This window comes from Seriola aureovittata, chromosome 16, assembly GCF_021018895.1.
Source record: "Seriola aureovittata isolate HTS-2021-v1 ecotype China chromosome 16, ASM2101889v1, whole genome shotgun sequence".
Taxonomy (NCBI): Eukaryota; Metazoa; Chordata; class Actinopteri; order Carangiformes; family Carangidae; genus Seriola; species Seriola aureovittata.
In genome coordinates this window covers 22,149,617-22,174,608 of record NC_079379.1, presented here as the reverse complement: position 1 = coordinate 22,174,608, position 24,992 = coordinate 22,149,617, and the positions used below count along the sequence as shown (strand labels likewise).

General features: G+C 38.6%; 1 long non-coding RNA gene across 1 annotated transcript in view; it reads left to right on the top strand.

Moving 5' to 3' along the window:
* The first annotated feature begins 3,015 nt into the window (after nt 1-3,015).
* LOC130183969 (uncharacterized) overlaps nt 3,016-24,992 on the top strand; it is a 31,708-nt gene continuing 9,731 nt past the window's right edge. Inside the window, exons 1-2 of the long non-coding RNA XR_008829908.1 lie at nt 3,016-3,114; nt 8,891-8,970. This is a non-coding gene — a long non-coding RNA (uncharacterized LOC130183969). The remainder of the gene's footprint in view (nt 3,115-8,890; nt 8,971-24,992) is intronic.

The window sequence follows — 24,992 nt, the reverse complement described above, 5'->3', positions numbered from 1 at the left end:
AGAAAATGAAGTGTCAACAATTCGGATAATCATCGCTCCTGTAATTTATGAAGCAAAAAATATTCAGTGGTTCCAGCTTCACAAATGTTCAGATTTATAAATAAATTTATATAAGAGCAGCATTGGTTGTTTAAAAGAACCTCTTTTTGTGTTTCGGTTGAACATCCTGTTGTAGACTTTTAAACTAAACACGATCTTTTTCTAACCATAACCAAGTAGTTTTAGTTGTTTATTACAATGTGGGCGTCATTTTCATATTTTCAATTGGTATCTAATAGTTATTTAAAACAATTAACCAAAATTAAAAAAAAAAAAGAACAAGACAAGGCTTCAGGATTAAGAAATATTGTAGGGCCCAGTTCAAGTCCCTTTTTTAATTTCATATGATATTGTAATTTAGTGGTGCATATTGTATTACACCATATCGACTAATACGTAGTGAACTTTGGACTTTGAGAGACACAAATTAAATAGAAAAGACAGATCAAGCTTATAATTTACATTTTGAAATGTTCTGTACATACATTACTCTGTCAATTACCACTGCATGAAGAATGTTTTCATTATACTGTCCCGCTGTGTGTCCTAATGTTTAGCTCCGCTCTGTTTGTCAATCACAACACTGTCCATTTCAGTAGCTCAAATAAACATGTTTTCTTGTATCATTGCTTTAAGATTACAACTTCATTATCCGCTGCACAAACTACAGAAATAACATGTCATTAAAATAAAATCCCGCAAAATTTAATCAAGTGAAATCATTAAGTAAGACGACTCTTTCTGTTTCATTCATCTGCAGAGTAAATGGGAAGCCGTGCGTTACCGAGCTGCATCACAAAGGTGAACTATATTGTGGATGTTTATTTGATTCGATTATACTTTGGTTCAACAGGTAAAGACTGTGGCTATTATGATGGCCTGAGCCGTAAACAAAAATCCTATTAGGTCATGATAAATGATTGTCTTTCTTTGGAAAAAAAAAACTGTTCCATCTTTGTCCCGTGCGCCTCTTAATTATGTTCCTTGGCCCCGGTGAATTTAAAGAGGTAAATAATGATATGATTTTTTTATTACGATTCATCAACTTTGCCTTTTGCTGCCATTTGAGCTGGAGAGTGCCCCGAGTCATCATCTCTCATTAAGTAATGAATAGTGATTGGTATGAAATTACTTCACCCCACTCTGCTGCCTGTCCATTAGTCCGTTAATCAACAGCATATGACTGCCAGGCTGCACAAAATCCTCCTGCAAACAAATCACCCTTGCCTTGCATCCCTTCCCTTCCCCTAAAATACAATTCCTCATTTGCATAATGAGGGCCAAAGGAGGGCAATGTTTGCTCATAATCAAAATGCATTTATTCACAGGAAGCTATCCTGTTGCACCCGCTTAATTCACACCTGCTCTTTTCTGTAATCAGAGCCAGGGTTCAGGTGGAGGCACAGGCCTTGTAATGTGTTCTCACAGGTCCCAGAGTCTGTGAACTGACAAAAGAAAGATGTTTATGATTCAGAAAGCCTCACAAGCCTGGAGAAGTACCACAGACTCAAGAATGCTAACCTTGGCCAAAACACAGCCATCATCATGATCACGGGATCAGGGTTCGTTAAATCGTTGGCCTGACTGAAAAATACTTTGTGAAAGACCTGATGTTTTTCTTTTGTTGTTTTGTTTTTTTTTTGGGGGGGGGATTTTCTTGCCTTTATTTGGGAGGCCAGTGAAGATTGACAGAGCGTATAGGGACTTATTGCTCAGGGCATTTGTGCCCACTTGTTATGCGCCCTCACCACTCAGCTATCGGGATGCCCATGAATACTTGATTTTAATTATTGGTTTTAGATGGTAAAACTACATTTCTTAAGCAGGGGAATGTTCATCTTGAATAATTCTCCTTAAGTTCTTAATGTGCAGTAGCATTTTTGGCTACATGCTATCAGCTGACAAGCTCACAATGATAATGCTGCAATGCCTGTGTCAAGCAGGTGTACGATTTACCGTGGTCATAATCATAGTTTAGCATGTTAGCATGCTAATATTTGCTATTTAGCACAAACCACAAAGTACAGCTGTGGCTGATGGGAATGTCATTAGTTCTGCAAATATTTGTGAATGCCGGCGTCCTGTGTGCATGCAAACCCAATGACCTGCAGGATGATAAGAAAGCTGGCGCTGAAATTTAATTTGGTCATAAACCAAAGTAAGACATTGCCATAGTTAGTTAGTTAGTTAGTTAGTTAGTTAGTTAGTAACAATTATTGTCTATGAAAAATGCTTTTGAAAACAAAAAATACTACAAAAATAAAACTACGACGAAAAAATACGTCATTAAGATGAGCAGAAAGGGCAAAGTTCAGTTACATAGTGAGTTTTGTGTTTTTAGCCGGTACACTAACTAACTAACTAACTAACTAACTAACTAACTAACTAACTAACTAACTAACTAACTAACTAACTAACTAACTAACTAACTAACTAACTAACTAACTAACAGGATTGTACTGATGATGATGGTTGCTAGGTTTAGAAGAAGGCATCCGTCGGCAACCAGCTATGAAGTCACTAATGGGTCAGTAGCCAACAAGTCCTCCAACCATAATGTTCGCCCCCACGGCGGCAGGTGTACTGGACCTTTGTTGTCATGGTTACAATAATAGCAGTCATGCTTGGCTAGGTTTAGGCAGAAAAACTACTTGGTTAGGTTTAGGAAAAGATTGTGGTTTGGGTTAAAATATGTGCTTCTTTGTTGTCACGGTAACAGTAATAACGTAGTTAATTTTGCGCTCGTGGATAATAGAAATAGCAGAAACTGCTACATTCACATGGGAATCGAACACCGCTCTCCTGCGTCATATTCCTGTACTTTGTCTCTCTTTATATTACGTCACTGCACTTTTTTTTTTACCTTTGCTCCTGTCATTATGTCTACGACCACTAGATGTCGCCTAGCAACAAAATGTAATTATGGGTCATGATAACCTGCTGAACAAACGACCTATGGGCTTGTTTTTCACAGGAGGACAGTCTCCAGTAGCAGTTAGAATTACCGTTCTGCTGGATCAACCTCAAGAGAAACACCTGCTGCATCAGTCTGATTTTTAATCAGGACCCTGCGAGGTGAGTTTCTGCCCCCAGAGCTAATGTCTCTTATGTAGTATGAAATCCCACTTGTGACTGCGGTGCTGCTCCGTGTTGTTTTCTAACATAAGCAGATCATCTTTATGACTCATAATTTAATACTGAAATAACCTCATGGCTTTTAGAAGTCTTGGGTAACCTTCTATGGACAAGCTAAGCAATGTGAAACCCACACATCTGGTCAAAAGCACTGCAGTTGACTAAAGTAAGAAAAACCTAAGCTGACCCTTTTATGTTAATGGTGCCGTACAGATCAGCTCAAGATTTACTGTGAGTCCAGCAACACAGATACAGTAGGAAAAAAAAAATGAATCGCATGTTGTTTGAGCTCATAGTATATTCTGGATTTGACTGGTGGGTTAATTAGGTTTGTGTGGAGAAAGGTCATAAATTAATCACATTTCATGAGTCGTCCCTGCAAACTTTATTTTGGTACAGCTGAGCCAAGACAGACACCATCAGAAATGCCTTAGTTTCCTTCATGTCCTCATATTTTTCAGTAATGTGGAAATGCACGGTCACAGTAAAGCTTTTATAATACTTTGTGAGGTGAAAGAGATACATGAAGGTGAGTAGAGTGCGTCTGGGTCACTCTGGGTCAAACTTCCACGTCTGTTCTTTTATCACAGTCGGCCGCCGCACACCACAGATCCCAGGTGCTAATCCTGATTAGCATCTTGCTGCGGCGTTCCTGCACTGCACCTCCCAGAGGTCACTTGTCAATCAAGCGGTGTGTTCAGTATTGTGACGTCTCTTTGATTTACTCTTTGACTTTGTGTAGGCAGCGGCACTCTATTCTCTTATGCTCAGCCATGGTAACGTCTTCTCCTCCTCAGCTGGCTTTTATTTATTTCCTGTGCAAGCTTTCATACAACCGTTTAATAATGAACTGATTCATTATTAGTGAGTATTGATAGACATTCATGGATCTGAAAATTATTGGACCCTGACAAAAAAATAAAACTAGAAGTCAACATGTTTTGTTTTGGTTTTTTTGTACACCAGTGGCCACAGCAGCTCGTGTTCATTATGAGCTCACCTCAGATGTGACAGTCCCAGTGAAACATGTAAATGTGAATACGCTTTGACCTAACAAGGACACCTTGTTAACCAGCATCATTCTATATGATGAAATGAGAAAAAGCACCCTTATCCATCTCTGTCAGAAAAACAAGCAGCCTAATAGAAGGGATAAGGTCAACACCAAATGTCAAACTTGTTTACCCTCCAGAGGCAGACAGATTGGCCAGTATTCATCATAAACACAACAGGTTCCCATTACTGAAACATTCTCTCATCCCAATTTGAGCTGCTCTGGCTCTTTACTTGGGTTTAATTGTGTGAAAATAAAACGAAAAAAAAAAAAAAAAAAAGGAGGAGAGCAGGAAAAGTCCAGCGCTGTCTTTTCCAGCTAAACGCTACGTGGCGTTTAGGGACAGTAAAGGTCATCGTTTCATGAATGATGACACGTTGCGAGCTTGTGAAGCGGGGATTTTCCCGGGGATCGTTCAGGGGCACTTGTGAGCAGAGTTTGTGTGAGTGGAGAAAAATAGAGAAAATGCAATTGATTTCCGCGCCTTTCACTGTTACCCCCCCCCCCCCCCCCCTTAAAAGAAAATGGGCAACTATGAGCCGCTAAGTGAGATGGATTCACCTGTTTCTCCTCCTCTGTTAGAGCGCATACAGTACATCATGTGAGAACATTCCTAGATTGTACTCACTGTCCATCTGCTGTGCATGGAAATCATGAGGACGAAATTGCGCTATAACGCATTTGGAGTGATAAGGATTCATAGCACGTTGACCTCAAATTCCCTCATTTCAGTTTGTGATTCCTGTGTTTCATTATAAGTATAATGGAAGTTGAGTGTTTAAAAAAGAATGCCGCTGATACCGGGACAATTTATTATCCTATACAAGGCCCAAACTGTTGGAGATCAATAGAACAGGAGTTAGGAGAGGGCGAGGGGTGCAATGTGTCATCATTTTAATGAAATATAGATTTGGGACTATTAAACAGCTTGCTGGTGCGGGTAAAATTGCTCGCTTTTTCACTGCTAAACAAAGCCATCCATTTAACTGCAGAGAAATCGATAGCGGGCTGTGACCAATATGTACCTTTCAAATGTGGGTACAGTTACATTGAACGGTAGCTAATAAATCAAAGCAAAGGGTACCGCATCTTTTACAGTCATTACATCAATTTAAACCCTCTGTGGCTCTCTGCAGAGTCTTTTGTTATGTAGCAGAACTGAAACACAGCAGAAGATAAAATAAGTCCCTGTCTATACCAGCTGCATATTATCTTTCATACTGTATTTTACTTTGTTAGCACGGTCGTCATGTGGGATATTAACAGATATCCTCAAAGACCAGTGATGGATATGGACTCATGGCCGTACGTACTGTGTGTCAGCAGCATGTCTGGATCATAGACTGTATATAAAGATGGACCCATAGTTTTCTGAAAAGCAGTTTTGAAACTCAGGGTGGGCTGCTGCACGTCCCAGGAAGATTATGCAAATCAGGCCGATGACGTATGAAAAATTAATCGACGTCCAGTCGAGTATACGGGACAAATTGAGTCCTGCATTGATTCAATACAAAATAAAATATATTTAGACCCTGGATCCTGTGGTCGAAACGCGCATAGTTCCTCAAAAGCTTCCTGGTCACTGGGGAAAGTTCCTGCAGTGGAAACGCGGCTTTAGAGGAACTTTTGGACCCTTAGTTAGATTAGTAACACAATTTTAAGTTTGGTGATTCTTACCAAAAAGCACCTTGGGAGTTGTAGTTCTAACACAGTCATTCATGCCCATCTGAGCATAGGAAGATCTGCAGCTGCCAGTCAACTAACATCGTCTATGCAGAGAATGACCAGTGGCCGCTAACACTTCGATCAGGTTACTGCCTTTGTTTGAGCTGCTAGTTCCAACTTTCTTATGTTGTAAAATGAGAATCAATCAGCTTCAACTCTGACCGACAAGTGGAAACAATTCACAACATTGACAGTGTATAAATATTGACAACTGGGTATCCCGGAGCCATTTCTCACCTGTGGCTTTGCAGTATAATGTCCTGTATGTAATTTAGTACAAATTAAGGAGGTGAGTCTTTGGATGTTGGAATATTTTCACCATTTGAAATTTAACAAAAACATAACTGAAAAAAGCAATTATATTACTGTAAAAGTGCCTTTTTGTTCACAGCGGTGGATGTCAGTCAGCTGACAGTGTGTGAGGCAGGGGTTCAGTGAGGTCAAGTCCAGCCTGTTCATCATGGACTCAAAGAAAAAACAACCCATCAAATAAAAGTGAAAAACAAGAGCGAAAGAACAAATCACAGTCATATACAAGATGTGCATGAATGGCACAGCAGGATAGTGTCAGGGTTTTATACTGATAATGAAAAGCTGCATTGTGTGAGCAAGTCGTATTTACTAATAATAGGCTGTAGAGTGAATACACTTGATGCGTGTGCCATTAATGCATTTCAAACTGTTATCTGGACACATTATAATTTAACCCTGCGTGATGTGTTTGTTTTGGGGCTGAGGCCATGCATTTAGACAGAAAGATCAGAAGAGGAAAGCTCTTTGTATCAAGTGGTGCTCCTCGTACAAGAGGTCCCTGTCTCTGAAAGCTGTGCTAATGGCCACTTTTAAGGCAACCTAAATGACCCACAAAAGTGTGGGTGATGTTAAAGTGGAATAAATGGTTCCATAAAAGCCAGCTGGGATGTTTTGTTATCCTTCTTGAAAAATATCTGTGGGAAACATGTATTTTTTTTGTCACTTTTGTCAGACATATATGAGTCCGAGACCCCATACTTTTATTTCAAGGCTTGAAAATAACTATCCAACCTGAGGCTTGGAGATATCAATTTGAGCTTGGCTGGACTGAATCTCTTTTCCATTTTGCATAAAATTGACAACCATCTGGGGAGGCCTTGGAAAATTGCCTCACACTGAATAAGTGATGAAGAGATGAGTCTACTGTCAGTTGTAATAATGTGGCTGCTTTAAATGCATTGGCACCATTGCGGTGCATAATTACAGCAGCAGGGGAATGCCATGTCTCTGATCTGTATCATGTAATGCAACTGAGCTTAGAGTCTTTCTGTAAGTGATGTACCTCATTTTGGGTGGTCTGTTATCATATTAGTATCGCTTTATCAAACAGATGTGCTGTCGATAGTTATTCAAAAGACAGAGTGAACACAATGCCGTCTGAACTGATGTAGCTGCTCCCACAGAAATATCTAAATTGATACCAGCTCTGTGCAAATATGGCAGTACCATTAAAATTAAAGCACAGTTGAGCCTTAAGCTGCGGCTGACAAAATACAGATTGGAGTAATGAAAGACACTGTAGGCCTGAGCCTGATGAGCTGAGTCTGACATGTTGCACACACACTGCTGTACAGAGCAGAGGTTAAACCAGTTTGATTTAAAACAGTATTCATCCGGTGATTTAGCTTTTTTTTGTGAGTAATTACAACTTTTAGTCTTGTCTTCTAATACTAAGATATTATAATCATAAGCTCATTTGTTCTTATATGCTTAAACGTATCATATAATCATTTATAATATATGAATATATGCTTTCATGAAATCAGTGATTTTGTATCTGGTGTTTAATGAGCATTAATGAACCTCACAGGGCAGTTAGTGTGACTTGCACTGCTTGTTAACAAATTATAACTACGATTAGCATTAGGTCCAGAGCTGAGCCTGAATACAGCTGAGCCTAACTCTTAAGACTCTTAAAAGGCTGAAGTCTGACGCCCTCTCACATTTCAAGACAATGTGTCATAAGTCACAGAGTTTTTAGTCACAGACTATAAGATAAGACTGGGGATGTTGCAGGGTCACTATTTGCAAGACTATGATCAGATTTCTTTGAGATTATTTCCCATCATGCTCCTAGTGAGATTTACTGGAAGATTTTTCTCTTTCAATTTCTACATTATTATAATAATTATTATAATTATATAAAGTTAGTTAGTCAACTCTATAATTGCCATGATTTGCCCCTACAATGTCTGTGTTTGGACTTTGTATTTATGATTTCACACTCTTAGCTAGAACGGCTGCAGAACTTTGGTCTTGTCTGGATCTGTTGTGCTACTTTGCCTCATGGTCTAATTACGTGGCCTAGATGTGTTTTCTCCTGTGAACCTGGACTTGGTTCAGCAAGAAAAAACACAACCTGTAAACACTCCTGAAGTGAGAGCAGTGACGAGGCCGCTGTAATGTCACTGTTGACCTATAATGAAAAGAAGAGCATTGTATTTTTTTGATGAATAGGTCACATGACTTGCAGCTATTCTGCACTGTACAAAGAATAAATGAAGAGTAATGATGAAAACGGCCTTGAGTTGTGGAAATCATTTGCCCGTCAGTTAATATTCACTTATCAAATCATTTTTGTTCAGACAATCTGGACTGAAACTTAAGTCGTGTCACTTCCTGTAGTGGATTCGTATTGTATTGTGTAGATTCACAAACCAGGTTTAAAGAAGGTTTATCAGGCAGCAACAGCCTATTGAAAGATGCTATTATCGATGTTGCATTATGGGAAATGAAGGATCCAGGGTTTCTGGGTGTATAACTAATCTTAGTGACTAAAGGTCGAGATATTTCGGCCTCTGCTGCTTCAATTCTGTTACTTTTTGAATGTTGAATTATTATTTTTTTTTTAAGCCTGCCAGCTTTTATGTCTAATACTAACACCTTTAATTTCAAATGTTTCAGGAAAGATCCGATGTGTTATCAAATCAAAGACTTCATCTGCTGGACCATGTGATGCAGTTGAAAACTCCAGGAAAACCTATGTAAGTATGCCTTGAGCTAAGGGTTTGTTTTTTTTGTATTTGTGTTTCTTTTGTTGTTGTTTCAGTTTCCTTTCACATATTTTGATCCTTGAAAATAGTGTAATTGCACAGGAGTCAAATGTGAAAATTCATATTTCCAAGTCTTTTTAATTTAATTATCATCAGGGTTAACAAACTAACAAGCTAACCAGCTTGCTAAATCACAACAACAATAGAACCAGGCAGCTGAAGCTTGGTGGCTCTTTCCTGCCAACCTTTCTCCTCCATATTTTCTGTCCGTATGACGCTTTGTGGCTCTGCTTCAACTGTACGAGAGGCTGACAACCAAAATTTCAGACATGTCAGATATTCATCCAAACGTCCAGCGAGCGGTCGGGAGCAGTTGATCGCTGCTCGTTTCCCCCCGGTGCACTGTGCAGCAAACAACACACGGTGAAGCTGAAATTCAGTCCGAAAACAAGTCGAATGGCTCATAAATCCGGTCAGAAACTCGTGTATGCCCGACTTGAGACAACATCGGCTACACTCATGTTTCCTCTGCTTTTTCCAACTTCAGAACTGAGAGCTCACATACATTTTCTAAATTCAGCCTGTGAAAACCACGGCTTCTTAACCCTTGTGTGATGTTCATATTTTTGTTACTCAGCCAGTGTTGGCGGGTCTGGTGGACCCGCTGCATTTGTTGGGGTTTAATTCAACACAATCAAACAATTTTCTATTAAAATACTTAACAGATGTTTACTTCATCTCAATTACAAGCAATATACAGTAAACAGCATTTACTTTTATGGTTAATATTTGCCCTTTACCTTTCTTAGATCACACTTACAAATTAAAGTGCTACTCGATTTTGTTTGTTTTTTAATAAAATGTAATAAAAAAAGAAAATCAATAACAATCAAGATATGATTGGAAAAAATTCAACAAATTTACAAATGAAGCAAGGTTTTTTGTAACTATTGATTTTCATTTATTTGAACACCATTTGAAATTTAACCTCCTAGGACCTGGCGTCCACATATGTGGACCTCACATTTTGGGTTCTCTAGACCACAATACTAACTTTTTCTCAACAAAGGCCTGGTGACCACATATGAGGATATTATACTGCCACTCAGTAATCGAAATTTAAAACTAATGTCCTCATATGTGGACATCATTTTTCTCAGGTCCCAATCAGCCTATATAGCAAAGTATAGAGCTCGGGTCTTAGGAGGTTAACAAATTCAGGTCAGTTTACACAACACCAGCTGAACACATATAGTAACCATGTCAGTTTAGACAACACATCAGCCCCATTGAACACATTGCCTTTTCATACCAGCCTATACAACACACGAGGGTCCATCAGGTTTCCCTGTGTAGACTTGTAAGTTCCAAGCATATGAGGAAGTGGCATCACAGGCAGCCCAGATCTTTATACCATATTTTGCAGGTGTAGATGGTATATACTGCCTAAAGGGGCAGTGGCCCCTAAATGGCATCTTTGTTTTGGAGCTAGCTGATGCTCAATCTCATACGCTTCTTCTAAGTCACTGTCAGACTCTGAATTTTCAGTAATGTGATCCTCACATTCTGAAACCTCTTCCTCCAGGCCTACATCATCATCAAAAGCTTCACTCTCTTCAAAAACCAATTGCAAGGCCCTCTGAACAGAGAATCTTTTGGCCATCTTGATCAGTTGTGATAAGGAACCACACTGGCAAAGCTATATTTATAGTGTCCCGCCCCCAATTTGCATCTGGGATAGACTATGAGAAAATAAAGATTGGTTCCCGCAATACAGAGGGTAAGATGTACGGGAATGTGAGAGCAGACAGGTGTTGGTACTTGAATTTTGCAACAATGTTGCAACCTTGTGTGGGAATGGCAGTGGCAGAAACACAAAACTCACATTCACACACTCTCACTCACTCACACACACACACACACACACACACACACACACACACACACACACAGACACACACACACTAACAGCTGGCCCAGACTGGTGGAGGACAGAGTGAAGGTACAACAATTTCCATACTTTTATTAGCCCCGGGTCCAGTGGACCCGAACATCTTGTATGTAATAGAAATGTGTAGGGGGGGTGTACAATGTGTGGTCATTGAAAATGTGTTCTGATAAATATTCTTCACAGAAAATGAGCCAAGGCCAATGAGTCTGGGTTTGAAAAAATACTTAATCATATCATTTTTCTTTTGATAAAAAATGAAAACGGGTCCCACAGACCCGAACACCACACAAGGGTTAAATACTTTCTAGCTTTGTAACAAAGGGAAACAGCTTAATGACTTTTTTTAATTGATTAGACTTGATTCATACTTTGAATTGAATCAATAAGGAGTTATCATTTAGCACCTCTTTAACATTCATTATTGTGTCATATTAGACAAAGTTATACACAGATGATGTGTCGTTTCCCACTTTGTAGCACACATGCACCGCTGCTGAAGGAAGCGAGGGGAGGGGAACAGAGATTAAGCTAGGTGCTTGAATAATGCCTCATGGAGTGTTGATAACCTTTCAGCTTATTATCCCAATTAGAGTACACAGCTGGAGGAGAAAATTAATTCAACACCGGGCCATTTTGTTTGTTTATTTACTGATGTGTGTGCGAATTGGAATGGGGTAAACAGAGCCCGGTGATCGAGGCTTCTGGTCGGCGCCGCAATGGCGGTCATTGTTTTAACCACGCGCACGATGCAACCGTTAAATTTCCACAGCAACGTTGCAAAATGTGCAAGGTCTACTATGTGGGCAAACTTCGCACACAATCCCGAGCACACCTGTAAAGTCACATTTAACCAGGAGCAGATTTTATTGTCTGGTATCTTGTGAAAAGACGTGACAAGTGTATAGAAGTAAGACGATATTAAACAACGAGGACAAATGACGAGCGTCGCAGTCAAAGGGCTGACAGCGCTAAACTGTAAAGTAAAGATAATAGGACTGGGAATTTATAATCAAGCAGCAGATGGAAAATATTCTTTTGAGATCACACAGTTGGCACATTTTAAACTGAAAGATATATGCAAGTCGAGAGGAAATGGTGCTTTCCTCTATTCTCCTCAAGCCATAATGTGGGTTTCCTCTGAACTGGTGTAATTCCCCTCCCAAGGGGACAAGGTTGTTCCACATGAGCTGGTTCCCTAATAACCAACCCAAGCCTCCTAGTGAAAAATCCATTAAGGTCAAGTCATGCATAGTTGATTGAACATCTCGTCTGGTGGTCTGCTAAGGAGAGCCATGAGCCTAAGAATACCACATTAATCAGAGGCAAAATGTTTTTATGGTTATGGAACCGCAGATGTTCTTTAGGGGACTTTTTGGCACATTTGTATCATTAGCGCACAAGTCTGATTTAGCAGCATATTTTCAGCCAACGAGTTGATGTATGAGCGTGAAGTCGGATGTAAACAAAAGGAAGGGACCTTTAAATTGCAGCCCAAACAGTCCGGAGGGAGCGTCTCCGGTTCTGCCTCCCAGGGAGATGATCCAGCAGCAATCACCACTTAATATTACTGTGCTCTCCAAAAAAAACAAAACAACAAAAAAACCCACCGTGATGACAGTAACCTGCTGTTGTGCAAATGCAAAGAGGTGCTTCAAGAGCACCCTGATCTCTCCTCCACCTCCTTCTATTCACAGCCAGCCCGTGTTCTCCCTGCTCCATTAGTTCAGACACCACATCCATCCCGCCGAGCCTTGCACGGGGGAGGCAGAACCAAGGACGTCACCATCTGATGCTGTGTGTGTGTGTGTGAGTGTGTTCTTGTGTGTGTGTGTGCGTGCGTGTGTGTGTTTTGTGTTGTGGTGGTGGTGGTGGTAGTGGTGGTTGTGGTGGAGTGCAGCACCTATGAAATGATGCAGCCAAGCATGAAATCACCTCTCTTCAGCTTTAAAGGGCTTACATGGATTTTTAATGATGAGCCCGTATCTTTTATATGCCAAATATACTCAATGACTCCATTCTTTTTAATGCATATTTAACAATAAGAGAGAGGATGGGACTATAATAAGATTAATGGGATATGCATAGATGCAGGTTTCTCTGTCTCTTCGGGTTAACACTGAAGGTGTCATGTTACACCAGGCAGCTCTTTGGAATTTAAATTCAGTGATTTTTTTTTTTTTTTTTGGTGGGTTAAGCAAACTGACAGAGGACAAATTACACAGGGACATCTTAAATCCTCATGAAAATGTTTAGTTTAACCTTTAACACCTTGTTATTTAATATTCATAAGCAGCACATAAACAGTTAATTAAAGTTAGAACATTCTGTAGTGATACTGAAAGAAGATATAAGGGCATTTTAAGTGTGTATTATTTCCTTGTTAATAACTATAATAATATAATTCCTCCAATTAAATATCCATAACATGTATAAACGGTAAATTAATGCTTGATAACAAAGCTATAATCTTATATAGTTACATATAGAGATCAAGCTGTTTTACATGCGTAAAAACAGAAATGCTTCTTGACACACTTGTAAATTGTTATCAGCCAACAAATAATATATTTTGATTGTGATTCATTATAAACAATTCAAAACCCCAGTCTACAAATGATTTGTGCAGGTGCATAACCATTTTCTAAATGTTTATCACACACTATATGAATGCAGTCTGATGTCATAACCATTTCTTTCACTTAAATATTCATAATGATAATGCAAAAACCTTGTGTCCATCCATCCATCCATCCATCCATCCATCCATCCATCCATCCATCCATCCATCCATCCATCCATCCTTCTGTTTTTAGAAGAAAGTTTTTCAATGAATCACTAGGAATATGAATTACTTTCCAGGAGTGTGTTGTTGGTCATTGATTATTTATACATCAAAGTCAGTGTGTGTTTTCCGCTGAGTACCCCTGTACTTTATATTTAGAACTGGGGTCTGTTCCAAGAAGCAGGTTTACTGAATAAAACCTGAAACCTCCGTGAAACTGGAACATTAACACTTCTTGGTTTGGGGACAACAAAAGCAGATTGGTTTGTCCAGATAACTCAGTAAACCTGAGGCGCTAATAAATTCTTGAATGTGCCTATATACAAAACTCTATGGTTTGATATGGAAACATGTCATGTGTTTTCATCACATTAGCACATTCACCAAGTTTAATGATCTATAAACTTATTAAGCATTTGATTTAACCAATTAAATTACTTTAATCTGAAGCATTTGCAATAACCTGAGACTACTCCACCAATTTGACATTGCACTCCTTTAATACTGTCAGACTCATGATGGACAGTTTTAAAACAGAATTAGGATCAATGCTTCAGAACAAGGAATACAATGTTTTTTCTTCTTCCTTTTCAAAGCCTGGTGCCTACATTACCCACAATACTCGATTCATAATCAGTTGTGTTGTGCTAGCAGTGGCTAATTTAGCCTTCAGCCCAAAGCCACAGTAAATGTGGTGAATGGGAGTCATTAGCACATGCATAATAGCCTTATAAAGTGTCATTAATTGAAATTTTAAATTGGTTATAATAACCTGGTATGGATTTGACATTTTTTAACCAATTGAACAGACAAGCTGATAACTAGTTTTGCAAAAATCATCCATTTTTAAAACTGCTTATTAAACCATGTATTTAAAACTAGGCTACTGAAACATATGATTATGTACTGTGGGATTAGAGCTATTTTATAAACGCTACTATTAGCTATTCATGCAGATTGCTTAATAGCAGGATATAGTTTTTGACAAATACAGCAACAAACGGATCTTAATATCTACTTACAACAACACTTTAGTGTTTTATAAATCAATTATTGATAAAGTCTTAACATTTAATCTCATAAAAGCAATTAAAATATTTCGTTAAAATTAAATATCACAGTGTCAAGCTTCATCCCAAGAAAAAAAAAGAAAGAAAAGACATATTAGACAAGGTGTTTGTCAGAGGTGAGATTGTACTTGCATAAAATTTCATCAGGAGCACAGTAGCAGTTCCCATCTGCTCAGCACAATGAAAAAAAACTCTCGCTAAGTCTGAGGCTGTACTGCCGGAGGGGAAAGCCAATCAAATTAATCACTTACTCTTCAACCCTACTGGGAATCACTGTGTGCATGAATAGAGAAAACTGTATTTATAATGGGGCATGACCCAGCGATAAGTACCCTGGGTGAAGTGTATGATTAAATTAATGGGAGCCGGTCACATGTTGCTTGTGGGGGGCAAGAAGCCCAAAATATATTTCAGTGTGAAAGAAAAAAAAAATCAACACCCAGGGAATTATGCAGAACTTTAGAAAATCAAAATCATTGTGGCAGAATATTCCAAAGTCAAGTCGCTCGAGGAGTTTCACTTCAGGTTCCAACTGTGTCAAGAAGAGATGGAGGGCACTGGCCATCAATGCCCCATTTTTCATCTGTACAGACATGCTGGAAATGTGTTTGCCTTTCTCCGCCTTTTTTAACTCTACCTGAGCAACCGTGGCTGTATACTCCGAATTCAGTGACGAGACAATTTGCATGCCATTTCTGCACCAAAGGCGCTTTTTGTCATTGTTGGTGTGCATGCCTGCGGCGCTCTGAATAGGAGGGAAAGCTTGATGTCTGGGAAAAATGAGCTTCAGCATGTGTGACAAACACTTTAGTTGGAGTCTTTACACAGCCCAGGGCTTCCTCGCCAGCACTGAAGCATGTTGCTGCTGTCAGTGGGAATACTCACCTCTCCGAGCCGTCGTTGTTCAGGTTACAAGTCAATAGAGTGAAAATGTATGCAAATGTGACCTTCAGTTAAGTTGCCCATCTCTCTGCAATTTAGGACAGTTTGTTCAATTTTTATTTAAGTGACTCAATAAATGCTCCGCTCCCTGAACAAGAGGGAGAATCACATAATCTCACATGTGTTGTTAGACAAGAAATGTTTTAAAAAGAAAACCATTAGGAAATAAAGCAAAAACAACATTTTCCCAGGTGGGTATCCATGTAAGACAACACATGTGCATATGCAACCACTCCTCACATAACAATGTCACTGAGAGACTAATATCATATCACCCTATAAAGATAGTGTGCAAATAATGTAAAATATTATGCTTATGGCTAAGAGCCTTCATCACAGTGGCATCTGAGGCTTCTTCCTGTTTTCTTAAATACTGTGCATGTGCACTATATTTACAAAATAACTATCACTTTTCATCAAAAATATGTTATAAAAAATGTCATTAGTATTTGTTGATACAAAAATCACAAGATAAATATGAAACATAATATTACAATCAATACTCTTTCATTTGAACCTATGGGTAAAAAGGTTTAATATCCATTTCTCCATTATAAGGAAACAAATTCTGTTTGTTTTATTTACTCTTTATTTACACTAATCTTTCAAAACAATAAAACCCATCCATGAACTAAATATCTTATGATTTTCAAAGGATAAACTGCAGCATATAAAATGGTTGATAAATTATATAATACTAAGCCCACTGCTATGCACTCTCTTCTCTCCAACACAGCACTGTAAAATGTCTGTTTTTATGGTGATGACACTATCTTTTACGCCTTCGGCAAAACAACTCTGCAAAATGGCACAAATCATGGCGTTTGACATCTTTCATGTCAAATTATGAGAAGTGTAAATTGATTTTTGGTTCATTATGAAGCTGTGGTGGGGCATATTTAGTGGTAAAGTCATAATACTTAAAAATATCATAACAAAGTTGTAATTTTGAGAACTAGCTAGCAGAGAGTACAGAGACAATACATAATATTAGTTAGATTTCTCCTTGCTGATTAGATCAGACTGATATTAATTAGTTCAGGAAATGTCAATAGTTTATGGCTGTAAAATGGATTATCTACTGTGACTGTGTGTTGTTGGTTGCATAAGTTGATTCTACCAAAGTTTTTGTTTAAACATTTAATTTGAAACTCGTGTTAGAGATGTAACATCCTGAGAGGATGGCCGTCTAGCTGTTGCTTACTGTCAAGGAGTCAGTACATGTTGTAGTGTAAGCACGTTGGTGAAGGCAATGTGTTGAAACATGTTGAATGTATGTTGGGGACCTCTTTGGGGATGGTCCTATATTGTCTCATGTGTTGAAGGCTGTTATGACAGTACAACTTTTAGGGCTTAGAAATATGAATGAAGAAGTAGGACTGGTTGCTTTGGTTGATGGAGCTATATAAACTCTGCACAATGTCATCACTTATTGACGGCCAGAAGACTTTCTCCTGTCTTTCCTTTGTTGTTTCCACTCCTCTGTGTCCTTTGTGTACACTGTCAAGTACTGTGAGTGCAATGATTTAGGTAAAAGTGCTCTGTCTCCTTTCAATTTATTGTTGTTCTCAACAGTCAGCTCATCAGGGAAAACAAAGAGTAGTCTTACCTCATCTGGGATGCTGCCTGCACATGTTGGCAGGCCTTTTTGAACGATGCTACTAAGTGTTTTTGAGTGGTGTCTGCAGCTGTGTGTTCACAGACTCCGTCCAGTCAAAGTGGGGATATCAGCTGGACAGCCGTGACCTCAAACTCTTCTTCTTCCTCCTTGTGGGGAATGACGTTCTGTCTCTTAGTGCAGGAAAAAGTGTCAGAGTGGTTTGCCTTCCTTTGTAGAACAACCAAATTACGTCTGAATGTCTGTGGCATCAACAATAAATGCAGTATGCAGTATATTATCGGCAATGAGATATCATCTTCCTCCGAGAGTAACACTGGAGTCCCACAGGGTTCTGTTCTTGGCCCACATCTCTTCATTTACCTATAAATGTCTTATCAGAATTATGACTGCGAACAGATTTTCAGATGTATGCAGATGGCACAGTCATACATGAACTATTTTGTCAGTTTCTAATCAGTTGTCAGAAGTTGAACGGATGTCAGAAGTAAATAATGGGAGATTCACACCCAAAATTTGAGAAACATCAAAATGGTAGAAAGAATTTAATTAGACACTGTTTACCATTTTATGCTTATAGTTTGTACAACCTTCTATGGCATCTGTATAATCATGCATGGACAGTAAGCCGTTGAGATCTCACTACTGTTACACACTTAATAAGAAGAAATTTGCTCATATTAAGTCATCCATAGACGCCCAAAATAACCAGGCGCTTAGTGACCTAATAATTCCTCTCAGTTTTCATTGCGACTATTTCTTTAGTAAAAACTAGTTTCAATAAAAATGTCCTGAAGAGGATATTCCATTATTTCTGGAAAAAGAGTTTTTCAAAAGTTATTTTTCACCACCATCAAAATTATTCTGTGGTTCATTCACCTCCACTGTATGTGGGTGTCAGCTTAAACCACAGACTGATACCTGAGAACCTGCCCAAATGCTACCAAGTAACCCTGACCCTTCAAGTCATTCTGAATGATTTGCAAACTTGGTATAAGAGGCATGTGTTATGTATTCAAACATGTGCTTATTGCTTTTTTAACGTTGCTTTTTTAAATTGAAATTTTTCCTATGATTGGATGTTATGGGGTTTTTTTGTGGACCCATCCATCCACCCCAACCACCCTCTTCCTCCTGATAACGTTATTGCTCTTCATACTACATCGACAAACAAACCTAATATCCTAATACGCCCACTTAGAGGTCGCCTAGCAGTAAAACCTAACTATGAATCATAATAATCTGCTTACACAGATGACCTATACGGTGATTTTTTTTTACAGCAGGACAATCTCTCTGACAATGATATCATTAAATGTAAAAGACTTACTGTAGGTGTGTAAATGCAGTCAGGTTTTGTTTGGTCTTTAGAAAAAAACTGAAACAAAACTGAATTATATTTACGTAATTCTGCTACAATAAAGTGACTATTTGCATAAAGTGGGATGCAAATCTCTTTGAACAAGAGTTAAACTGGCTGTAGCTTGCAGTACAGAATGGGGGGCTGGTATTGGATGGTTTATGGTTCAGATCAGTTGAACAGCTGTGGTACGTACAGTGACAGTTGAATGAATGAATGTTCATTTTATCCATTTCTCATGAAGCATCTTTTTTTTTGCCTATCACAGAAGTGAACAATCAGTGAAGTTGTAATGTGAGTAGTAGTGAGCAAAAATATTCATTCAGAAGGAAACTTAATAATAATTCCTGTACTTATTTACATTATAACCTTAGCCTGACTTTAATATTTGGAAATTATTTCTATTCTTTTCTTTTTCTATTCTAGTTTGTTTACATTTCACCTTGTCGAATATCACTTAACCGAATTTACTGGCAATTTTCACCATTTCTTCTCATATCATATTAATTACTTTATTCATTGTTCTGACAATGTTGCTTAAAATTAACACCTCTGCTTTTTATCACATGAACTTGCTGAAAGCCAGATAGGAATACCCAGGGTTAACTGAATAAGCTGATAACCAGCTTTGTAGTAAAGGTTATCCAGGATGTCCAGTGTTTGGTTCAATGAAGCCAGGTAACCAAAAGACATCATGGGTATGTTGAGCTCGCTTCATAGCACAGGCCTCTGTTCACTGGCAAATCAGATAGTAAATATATATCTGACCCTCAAGAAAATGAAATCCATGCGCTAAAACAGTAAAAGATAATGTTTTCAATTCTTTTGCCCTTATAATACCATGAGCTTCTCCATCGCTGCTAATAAGAATATTTGAGTTAGCTTTAGCTTGCCTTCATGGGTTAAAAAAAAAAAAACAGGGGAAGGGAAAAAATAAGAAAAGCAGAAATATGGTATTTTTTCCATAATCTCTGAGCTGTGACTCCACATTATTAGCTGAAAGTTTGTGGGCAGGCAGACAGTCAGTCAGTCTGAGTCACACAGGGCCAGGTGGGTTTCCAGTCAGTTTCAGACACTCACACATATTAAGACAGACTGAGGTAGATGTCCTCCAAACATTTGACAACCAAACTCACCAAATCCGAACACAATTGTTACGAAAAGGTGCTCAAAATGTAAACTAGCACATCTTTACACCCGTCATGGTCATAAATATGTACAGTATATGAAAATGAAATTATTTTTCTCATATGACATTTGTAAGTACAATCAGGCAAATTGAGATTGCAAACAATTTACTTGCACTTTGCAGCTCAAACCCCAACTATGTACACTTAATAGGACAAAGTTTGAAAGCATATAGACTCAAGCGGTGGGTTAGGAGAGTCACTGCTCTCTAAAAGCTATCAAGTATATGCTAAGGGATTCACAGACTCTGAACTTGGTCATATAAAAGACAAATATTACCATAATATACATAAAATAATTTCCCTAAAGAAGTAATTTCCAGTTGGTCTGGTAGTTGGTTGGTCCAGCACTTTGTTACAGAGTGAAATACCTCTATAGCTACTGGGCGGCTCGCAGCCAAACTGGGTTCAGATCCACATGTTCCCTTCAGGCTGAACTGTAATAACATTGGTGATCACGTGACTCCTTCTCTAGTGCATTCATCACATCCAAATTTAAGTTTGGTTTAAGACCAAATACCTGAAAAACGACATTTGCATCATCCTCAGGCATGTTCGGCAATGTTCGCAAGCTGACACTGTTGTCATATTAGGTATGTTTGTTTGAGAAATGGAACCATACTTCAACTACTGACCACTACCATTTTTACATTTACACATGACCTGAAGAAGCCCAAAGTAAACTGCAGTTGTGAGCCATAAAACCAAAACAATTTGCTTAAAGACGCCAAAATGCTCAATAGAATTGAGAGGAACTGCAGATTTGAGTAATAATTCTTGAAGGGTTCATCCCTGTGAGTGATCCCTCTCTAATTACACATAGTAAATTGACACGTTATCAATATAAAACATTGATTAGTGCAGCTTTAATGCTTTCACTGACATTATATATCCATTAAGATTCAGCTCACATTCAAATATTGGCCATTCCTTTCATTTTATGGTAGGAAACACAACACATCTTACAATCGACGAGCGCTAGAAAGGACTGCAGTGAATAAAGGAACCTGAGATTGATTGAATTTTCCTCATCACTCATGTAAAACTCAATAGGGATTTGTTGCTCCCGAGTTCTTCCCACTCCCACTGTGAGCCAGTCAGTCAGGTAAATGAATCGAGCTGCTCGTTTTCTCGGGATTCTCTTTGATTTCATGCTCCAATCATTTTTTTCTTTGGTTTATTTTGTTTTTTTTCTTGGATTAGCAAGAAAAACTCTCTGTATTTTTGTACAAATTATACATTCATCTTCTAAGTATTCTCGCCTTTGCAGTATTCAAGGTCTCACTGAGACTGAAAAAAGGAATTACCCTGTTCATTGTTATACAAGCCATTTGAGGTCTCCTCCATTTTGGCAATATGACACATCCTGCAAAATAACAATGTGTTTTAGAGGAAGTCTGTAGTATTTCAGACTGGCAACAGCTGCCATCAAATGCACAGTATGTTACTGGAAAACTGGCAACCAAAGTCAGTGTTGCTGTAGCTTGTTTTTTTCCTCTCCTTCTCCCTCCCTCCATTTCCTTCCTGCTCTTTATCTCTCTCCCTTTGACTTCCACTTCAGAAAATGAACTGTATTAAATTAACTGTGTTGGCATCCACAGGGAAATCAATAGACAAAGAGGCCGGGACTGTATAACTTCACCGTTTCAAAGATATTTTTTTGATTGAACAGGAGAAAGTTGCATTGCTTGTATGGATTTTCTACCTCTCAATATCTCTTTTTCCTTTATAGATCAAAATAAACCAACTGAACTTAGTGTAATACCTGGGTATTAACAGGTGATTAACATGAGAATTAGAGCTAAAAAAAAAGACTAGCACAAAAGATTAGCACACAGACATATTTACATTTCAGTTGGTGCTCTAGATCTTCAAATTCAGAATAAGTACTCACACACACTGTTGTTTTATATGTATCATGGTCACGGGGTTGGTAGGTTGCACAAACACACAGCACCACTGTAGCTGCGTTTTACTTGATACAGGAATTTAAATACAGTGAGAGAAGCTCTGCATGATTTAATTGATCACAATGCTCATGTTTTACTGCTCTGCATTACGTTATAGGCAAATTCAATGGCTTTGAAACACTGGGCCAAACAAAATATTCAAAAGAAAAACACTTATCCTGCTACCTATTGTTGCATATTGATTCTGTAAAGCTGCCCTTTATAACTTTTGGGAAGAGTTTTAAAAGTAATGTGATTGAAATGCAAAATAAGTTCAGAAACTGACTCTTGTATTGATCAGCCTCAGAGATCTGAGAGTAAAACTGGATACTTTAAATACATTTGAAGCAAAAGTCAGTTTTGCAACTCCGTTTTCACAGCATAAACTAAAAATGTATTGTTCTTGATACAGTTTGGAGGAAACACATTTGCTGTGAACACCCTAGTCGTTAAGCTATGTTCTTTTTTCCACATTGACTTCTTGAGGAGGTGGTAGGGCTGGGTGGTGGTCTTGTACCCCTTGTATTTGGATCATAAAAACACTTTGGTTAAAGGAGCTATTTGTAAGTTTTGCTACTGTTACTGTGTACATAGCCAGTGTTAGCATTCACTTAGAAGTCTACAAGAAATGTTATGAGTTCAGCATCAAACTTCATTTCCTTTACCCACCAAGAGCTGTCTCCAGCGGTGGAAAGCAACACCAATGTAAACTGTTGTCTCATGACATCTTTTCCTCTACTGAAGTTAGCATGCTAACCAGCTAGCCCCGACCCATGTCGTCACTTTCTGATAGCGACTCACTGTAGCCTCCAGTCTGCCTTCAGGGATGTAGCGTTGCTCATAGGGCATGTTATAACCTCTTGTCTTGAAAACGCAACGATGGGTGACTCTCTTGTCAAGCGACAATCACCACCACCTGCTTCCGGCAGTCTCTCTCTCTCTCTCTGGAAGGACCTGTGATTGGCCAAAGTCTTGCGTCATGGGCTAGATTTTTCTAAAGCCTGAACACAGAGACAAGAGACCAGACAACTTGAATTACAATATACCAAAAGGTGATTATGGATTTTTTTGCCCATTAATGCCAAAAAGTTACTGCCTGCCCCAGCTTTCAGAGAACAATGGTGGTAAACAAGCCCAGTTTTATGTCGCCATTTCAAACTTTAACCAAGATCAAAATCTTTTACCAATCTTAAAAAAAATCCCACTTTAGTTGCAACAAACTAAATTTGAAGGAAAATAAATAAAGCACAGTGACAGTCAGCTTTTTGTAGATATGTTTTGTATGGATCAGCATAGACTATCATGGGAATGTCGGTAATTATTTGTTAGTTATTTGGTCATAAACCAAAGTATTGAACAAACTGAAAGTTTGATCTGACGATGGTGTTAGATGAAACGCAGCAACCCATCCAACAGTTGTCAAAACACTTCACTCAAGACTGTATCATCATTAGGATTCATCGACTCATCATCTGATGGACATGAATATCAATAATTAACGCTATCAATATCAACAGCTTAAAGAGCAGCTTGAATTCCTCACTGAATTTATACTTTGGGTTTCTGGGAAATTGTGCTTTTTAAGAGCCAATATATGATTTCATATGTTTTACAAGTTTTAATAGAAGAAATTCAGAGGAAATGTTTTGAGTTAAACCCTTTCTTCCTTTTGGTAATGTTGCGTCCATCATATTAGTGAATCTTACTCAGTTAATGTTAGAGGGGAAAACTTTCCCTAACATTTACAATTGCATTAAGCTACACAGCCACATAGAAGCTTAAGGACTTATAAGTAGCACTATGCACTGATTACAGCCTGGATTCAGGGCTGTTTTCCGGGTTTATTATGCAGGCGGAGCTCAGCAGGAAGACAAATGGCAGAGTTAATGATGTCACTCCTTGCAAGAAATAAATTTACGATGTCGTTTTGTGATAAATTTCTTTTGGTGGGCCTGTTTCAGGTGATTTGTGATTTTTGTAAGTGCCAGGGAGGAGACAGACGTGCGCTATAGGCTTTCTAATGGAATTATTGTGGATTCAGAACATGGCCTCAGTTTCACCTCAACACTGAATTCCTTCAATGTTGTATGTGAGGAGGTTTTTCTGTGATATACATTATTGAGCAACTTTGAAGTTTCTCTTTTTATCATTAATTTAGTAGAGCATTGTGAGCACAAGTTGGAAGACAGCCGGGCAATACAACCCTCAAAAGGTGACAAGACATTTTCTTAATTAAGTCAGCTACAAGCTAGAGTACTCAGGGTGCAGAAATGTCAGAGTGGCCATCAGTTCAGGAGCTCCTCAGCTTTATCAAACTGACTGCGGGTTGAAAGCTCCACTACGTGTGACCAGCATGTCTGCTGAATATGTGCCTGCCTACTTAGTGTCAGATGAAAATTAATAGACACAGATGTACTCCACAGCTTAGGATAATCACGTAGCCCTTGGGGCAGTGAGGAAAGAAAACCACAGTCTAAATGTCTCATTAATTCAAATTCAGGCAGGTCATGGCAAGGTTTTGCCTTCATGGCACTGACATTTTAATCAGAAGTCCACCCAAAATCTCCATTAATAGAATAATGGAGATTATGATAGCAGACATTGTGTAATAATACCTCAGCACATTTGGAGTGAGGTTTTCACTGTGTCTATTCTCCCTGGAAATCCAGCTGTGTGAGACTTCCCAGCATTGATCGCTGCTCTGCTAATACTGATGAGATGTTTTTCTCTGTGCTCTGCTTGTCCCAGCATGAGATATACCTCCTTTAGATGTGAGTATGATTTCAGCACCATTTAATTTATAGCCCAAGGTGCTATTCAATGACACACATGCATTTGAGCTGTAAAGGAGGAGTGCTGCAGAGATAGGTCCAGCGATTCAATAATCCACATTGCAGAGATGCAAAGACAAGCATTTATGGGGGAACATTGTGGGTTTGATCTCCCGTGCTGTGTGTGTGTATTTCAGTGGAAGACAGGCAGCAACACTCACTGTTAACAGCATAAGGGCTGTGGATATGATGCGTTACAACGCAGAATAAGACAGGAATGTGAAAAAGTCTTTGGTGAGACTGAGGTATTAATTTGTGGCTTCTTCATGATTAATTTCACAGCTTCAAAGCTAATTAATAATGACGATGGCAACCTTTACTAA